This window comes from Papio anubis, chromosome 10, assembly GCF_008728515.1.
Source record: "Papio anubis isolate 15944 chromosome 10, Panubis1.0, whole genome shotgun sequence".
In the NCBI taxonomy this organism is placed as follows: domain Eukaryota; kingdom Metazoa; phylum Chordata; class Mammalia; order Primates; family Cercopithecidae; genus Papio; species Papio anubis.
In genome coordinates, this window is record NC_044985.1 from 28,558,906 (window position 1) to 28,566,534 (window position 7,629).

Sequence of the window (7,629 nt, forward strand, 5' to 3'; positions counted from 1 at the left end):
GTTTTATATAATACATCTACTAGACCTTATCAGTGAAGTGGAAGACACAGAGGGGAGAATTGTTTCTGAATGGGGAAACTCTGGTAAATCTGGCTACAAAAGTGCATGACTACAATTATAATTTCTTTTTGTCAGGAATGCAATTTAAAATAAGTAAGGATAAACATTCTGTTTATGTATCATCTAGTCTGAGCCCTTTCTTTTACAGGTGAGGAGAGTGAGATGTAAGGAAGTTCTGTTACTTGCCCAAAATAGCACTAATAGTTTATGGCATAAAATGTCAACTAAGGTCTCCTCATTCCCAGTCCATTGCAATTTTCAGCACATGACATTTCCTCTCAGCTTATTATGAAATAGTCAAATGATAGCATTTTCAATAGCAAGGTAGCCTTTGTGCTATACTTATTACCTGTCAACACTGAGGAGGAGGAGGACTGGGAAATTCAAGGAAAACTAAAAAGAATTTATAATGTGACTGAGATTGAAATAATACTCCAGTTAGAAAGCAGTACAAGAAAGGACATACCCCAAACTAACTTACGCTCACAGAAACCAAATTGTGCAATTCACATTGAGAAAGGAAAGGGCTGGTGGGGAAGTGAGACTTAATGTAGAAAATGGCTTTTGAAGGGACAGTAATGTTTGCATAGTTGGGGAGGAAGAAGGATATCCAATTAGGGGGAAAAACCTGATGTGAAAGTATGTATACTGTCAATGGGCCTATTGCACTACTGGCTGGGCAGTAGCCAGGGGTTTGGAAAAAGGAAAACTGGTTTTGATGTGTAGAGACAAGTGAGATTGAACCATATGGTGTGTTGGGAAGATCACAGACTTCAGAGCCAGATACACCTGAATTTAAAGCTGCATCTATCATTTAACAATTTGACAACTTTGAACAAGTTACTAAACACTCTGAGCTTTGGTTTCCTCTTCTGTATAATGAACATGATACCTACAGAGCTGTGTCAAGATAATGTATGAAGTGTTCAGAGGGCCTCCCGCATAATCCAGTAAACATGCCTCTTTACCTTCTGCCTTCCATTGGTTTTTCTCTAATGCATGGCATACAATTCTAAGAAATATATATCAAATGTGAAGTATATATCAAATAATGTATGTGAGATATATTAACAAATATATATCAACTGTATAACATGAGACAGTCGCTATATTGGTGCTGGGACTATTACAGAAACAGTGCAGAGAATTGTCCAAGATCAAAAGTATATTCTGTGGCGGCACTAAAGAGTGAGAATGACTGGGCCATCTAGCTAGAAGTATACAAGCTTCACCAAGTTAATTTTTGGTCCAAAGAACTAGACTAAGTGTTGTGGAGAGAGATGTTTGATTGATCTTTTATTTTAGCCAAAAATTATTTGCAGAGCATGACACAAGTACTTAGCCAAGATCTATCTGCAGAGCATGCCATAAGTACTACATTATGTATCCAGAAGGTGAAATTTAATGATTCCAAGTACATGGATTACTTTTATAGAATAGTCAGCTTTATGAGCACTTAACGTCTATGAAGTATATGTATGAGTATTCTGTGGTTGATATGCTAATTCTTGCTTCTTGCTAATTGGAAAAGTGTGCATAAGGACATATGAATTGTGGGAAGGGTCCTATTTACTCTCAAACTTTAAGGAACTTGTATAGAAAAACATTGATTCGATTCAAATGGATTATGGTAATGGGAACAATTTTGGGTGAATTTGGGTTTCCATAACTCCACAAATTAGCCCAGTCTCTCTTTTTTGGCTGATCAATATCAGTCTGTATTTTACTGTCAACACCAATTCTGTGGGGACAATCACTGCAAACATGCATTGGCCACATCATACATAATTAGATGACAGTTTAAAGATGTTAAATGACACCTGTGACTTGTTGATACATATAAAACAGTTTTCCCATGGATCGTGAAAATAGTAGGTTTTAGGTACTTTTGCTCATTCTCATCCATGGATGTAAACCTAGGATTTTTTATAAACCAGGGGCTATTATAGAATCCTCCCCCTATTTGGAATAATGAAAATAGTTGAATGAACATCATCAAATAGGTATCAATGCAATTCTGCCAAACTGACTTCTTATATCAAAAGGCCCACATTTAATAAAGGCATAAATGCAACTTACTTAAGAAATATGAGAATTAAGCACTGTAAGAAAAGTAAATCAAAACAAGTAAGAATAATTTCAGTTTAGAAAATCTTAACATGGTAAGTTTCTTTTGTCCCTATAATTCAGTTTCCCCAACATTTTCTGTAACACATGAGTCCCCGAGGGTGAGGCATGCCTGTCTGGAGTTCTTTTGGTTCTGTTCTGTGTATACATATCCCTTCATTTCCAGAAGTTACAATGTGATTCTGTGTTTGATAATCTGGTATAATAGGCATTGTTGTGGTAAAGAGCTTTCCCTTTATGGAAAGTAATGAGACCACATTTGTTCCTTTTTCACGTTTTCATTTCGACGATTTAAATGCAGGTGGTGCCTGGTGTTCTTGGGGCCATCTCCCTCAGACTTTATATGTTGAAGAAGTCATATCGGATTTCAGTGTCAACTTTTCAATTTTATTCAAATATTTTGACATTCAGGCACATGGCAGACATATCTTGTCTTTGCAGAGGTTTTTTAAATTAGGGAAGAGGTGAACTGATGAGAAAAAGTGTCAAGAAAAAATATGTTAATAGATGAAATATTGAAATTTATACTTTTTTTCTTTTAAGATTGTTCATGGTGATAATTCCTGATCATGAGGCAGAGAAGTCTACCATTTTTTTTGATCGCATACACTTCTTTTTTGCCCACTAGTGTTTTTAAGATACACATTTTTCATGTTTTTTTCTTTTTCTCAAAACCCTCTGTATGTATTTTCTCTTTGCTTTCTAATATATTTTCTACCAGACACCATATGGTTACTTCCCAGACTGTGGGCTTCACAATTTTATTTAGTTTACCTTTACTGCAACATCATTATAATTAAGGAAAAAAAAAAAAAAAACTAGGGATTTCTTGTGTCCTAGTAAAAGAAGGATCAGCTAGTCTGTGCTGTTTAGCAAAAACCTTCACAGTTCTCATGTGTTAAATTACAAGGTTGGCTGGGTGTGGTGACTCACACCTGTAATCCCAGCACTTTGGGAGGCCGAGGCGGGCGGATCACGAGGTTGGGAGTTCGATAGTTAGCCTGCTCAATATGGTGCAACCCTGTCTCTACTAAAAATATAAAAATTAGATGGGCATGGTGGCACGCCTGTAGTCCCAGCTACTCAGAGGTTGAGGCAGAAGAATCCCTTGAACCTGGGAGACAGAGGTTGCAGTTAGCTGAGATCATGCCACTGCCCTCCAGCCTGGGTGACAGAGCAAGAATCTGTCTCAAAAAAGAAAAAAAAAAAAAGAAAAAAAAAAAGAAAAAAACAAGGTTTTGTTGTCACTTATGCTCCTTGCCAGTCATAGATCAGCAGAGGTGTTCTGCTCATTGTAATCACTCAGGATCCCATAATCATCTTGAACATTTTCAGGCTTCCTACAAGAGGGAAAAAGAGAGTTCTGAGAGGTTCTGAACTAGAAATTATATGGGCCACCCTATAAGTGGCACAGCTCATATTTACAACACATTACACAGAACTACTCACATATTCCTGTATAACTCAGGAGAGCCAGGAAGTACAGTTCCACCATGTGCTTGGATTGGGGTGTACTAGAACTGCATGAAGTTCTATAGCAGGGAGATTGCTGTGGTACCTTGATGTTACTTAGAGGTCCTGAGTCTCAGGTAGAAGCATAGCAAGAAGCTTGGCTCTGTTCGGCAGCTCTGAAGATGACTGGCATCTGGTAGAGTCTGCCCTATAGCCAGTGAATCTCTACCATGCCTTATACTTGTGATTTGGACTCCAAGCATGCAGCACTGTTTTTAGTGGAGACAGATGTTAAACTAGGCTTTTGAGCTAGAGAGTCCTGGATTTGAAGCTTCAGATCTACCATTTACTGTCCATGTCTTCTTTGGAGGGTTATCTAATTCTCTGAATATTAATTTATTCATCTTTAAATTGGGGATAATTATAGTATCAGTAAATATCATGTTTATTGTTCACTCCTTTACCCACATTGACAAAAGTGTAAGCTTTATGAAGGCAGGGATTTTTGTCTATTTTTGCCACTGATTAATTGCTAAGTTATTAGAACATTGTCTAATATATAAAAGGTGCTTAATTTTTGCTGAATAAATAAATAAAAGCAGAGGGTTTTTATTTATTTATTTTATTTATTTATTTTTTTTTTTGAGACGGAGTCTGGCTCTGTAGCCCAGGCTGGAGTGCGGTGGCCGGATCTCAGCTCACTGCAAGCTCCGCCTCCCGGGTTCACGCCATTCTCCGGCCTCAGCCTCCCGAGTAGCTGGGACTACAGGCGCCCGCCACCTCGCCCGGCTATTTTTTGTATTTCTTAGTAGAAAACCGTGTTAGCCAGGATGGTCTCGATCTCCTGACCTCGTGATCCGCCCATCTCGGCCTCCCAAAGTGCTGGGATTACAGGCTTGAGCCACCGCGCCCGGCCATCAGAGGGTTTTTATGAGCATTGAATGAGGTCATACATCTGAAATCCATTGCAGTGACTGGTACATATTTAGGAATCAATAGATGGTAACTATTATTTTTTTACAATTCTAGAAGAAAATGAAGAGATAGGTTGAGGTTTGCAGATAATAGGAGAAATCTTTCCTAGGTCTGTTTATAGCAAGATATATTGCAGGGAAGAGCCAAAGTTAAGTAAACTGTGTGGTGTGTTTGGAGGTCCAATTTGATTTCAAATTCAAGAAATGTATTTGTATCCTAGAGAACTTCCAGAAATCTGAGACATTCTTGTGACTGGCATTGTTTTGCAACTGTCCGGCATAATTTTGTTGCTTTTCTTGGTGTTAAGACAAACTGGAATAGAGTCGCTTCCAGTTGAGACTTCTCCGAGGGCCATGGGGTTGACATCTGTAGTTTCAGGTTTGATAACTCCTTCTTAAATCATCTGACCATCCATCTATCCATCCATTGAATTCAATATTCAACAAATATTTATCGAATACCTACATTGTTCCATGGAGTGAAACTTTCCTCCAAAGTTTCTTCTGATTGTGATTTCATTTTCTGATAGGATAACAGAGATTTTAACTTTAGTATTTGAAGTAATGACAAAGATTCATAGTTCAGATTACCACAGAACCCTTTTGGCAACCCAAGTGTCCTATTATATGACAGTGCATTCTTTCCCATAGAATGGTTATATATTTTGTACAGCTTTGTGGGTGAACTAAAACTGAACTAGAAATCCAGTGAATTTCCTAGCAGATTGAGTGATTATGATGCTCACCCTCCTGTTGTCATCACCTGTGGATAAGGACTCTGGCCTGATTAGCACCACCACTAAATTTTTGGTGCTAAGTGTAGTTAAATGTCATATCAAGAGTTTAAAACTTGAGAAATTTTAGGGACACATTTTTATTTTGAATATTTGTAAATGGTTCAGCATAAATACAAAAAAATTTCTCTGCTGTATTTATTTATGATACTTCTCTGTTGAGAAACAATAATCTTTCTGCTTCTTAATCTAAATTGAACTGCAGTGTACCAATAAAACAAGTCACAACACAGAAAGTAAATTTTCTCTGTATAAATAATTAACTCTTTAAGATTTATTGGCCTTTCTCTATTTCCCCTTTTCTCTGAGTGGTGTAATCCAAATAAAATGTTGCATTTATTCTCATCTGATAAAATATTCATAAAAGAAACCACTACCTTTGAATTTGGATTAAGAAACTATGAAGAAAACATGATTATGAAAGTTGACCCTTGCGGTGACTACTACCTAAAGCCCATTAGCTGAAACCAACTGTCTGCAGGGAATCAACTTTTACTTTACCTTTATTTTTGTTCCTTGGTTCTTGTTAAAATTTTTATTGCCTTCAAACTCTACTACATGATTTTGAAACAAAGAAAAGCAAGTGATTAGTTTGTGTTTTAATCATATATAGGCTATAGTAAGTATGCCAGGACTTTGCTAAGAAATAATCTTGAATGATCTCAGTGGCTTTGGAAGTAATGAGGACAATCAGTCCCACATGATTTCTCAGTCCCACATGAGCAGATTTTGCTGCTGTTTAAGTAATACTTAGAGTTGAGATTTTGATCTTTTATGGTTGTTTGGCACTCTTTGTCATATGGAGGAAAATGTATCTGAATTGATGCTCAAGGCAAACTCGCTGCCCTGCCCCTTGTTTTTTCATGGGTTCCTGTTCATGTGTAGAACAATAGGTTTATCTTGACTTTGGCTCTTATCCAGGCTAGAGGATTCCAGCAAGACTAAGAATATTCTGGTGCCCAGTTAGGAAACTGAGTTTACTGTGAGAAAAGTTCTATTTTTAGTATTCTAAAATCCCCAAAGTCTGTAATGATGGACAGAGAACAGTAAGTGTTCTTAAGAAAGGTAGATCTCGATCTCTGATGCTATTTTTGCCCTTTACAAAAGATCTAAAATGGATGATTGTATAACCAATCGCTTGATTGTTCTTTGGAGTATGTTGGTTGGAGGAACAAATAGTTCTTTGTGCTTTGGCTCATTTTATAATAAGTTTTTAATTTTATAATAACCTCAGTTCAAAAATGAAACCACCTTTCACCTGCAAGGGAAAGCCTAGCAGAAGAATCATTGGGTTGCCTCTGTTTGCTGGTAATATTTTTGCTGGATAGTGTTACACATATGCTTTAGTGTGTGGTTGACACATTATTTTTCTTGAGAAGCTGAATATTTTGCTTTGAGATCATGCTCTTTATTTTTTTCATATAACAATGTGGTTTCTTTTATAAAATAATAATGAGAATAGAATGTAGCAAAGTAAAGTTTTTCACCATGTAGGTTCCTTATTTTTTGCTCGAAATAGTTCAGTTCACAAAATTTAAAAGTCTAGGAACCAGTGAACTGAACAACATTAAACCTGGAAAGAGGTCTTCTATTCCAAGTGCAGCCAGATTCCTCCCTTCTGATTTCAGGGGTTGATTGTCTTGGTAAGGCTCAGTATCATCATCTGTCCTATCCCAGCCTAGTCAAATGGTATTGCAAGGGTTAGGGTTCATATGTAGTATTTTAAAGGAAAAAAAGAAAATAGTTAAATTTGACTAGAACAGCAAGCCCAAAGAGGATCTGAACCAACAGGAACTGACATGGCTTTTGTAGCTGAAGTGTCAGCATTTGACTGCCTTGTTGTAGGGTAGACACATTTTAGTGTTAGTGTCAGGGTTTTGAGTAATTCTTATTTCCTGACGTGAATGAGTCCCTGAGTATTTCAAGACAGTTTTTCTTTACGTATTATCCTGTGGTTGAGTATTACTGGATGAGTTATTTCATTTTACTTATGAAATGATTATACTTACTGGTTAGACTTAATGAACCCAGGAGAAAGATGTAAAACTCTGCATATATATTTGCATTACATATTTTATTTTTATTTTTATTTTTATTTTTATTTTTTTAAATTTATTTATTATTATTATACTGTAAGTTGTAGGGTACATGTGCATAACGTGCAGGTTTTTTACATATGTATACTTGTGCCTTGTTGGTGTGCTGCACCCATCAACTCGTCA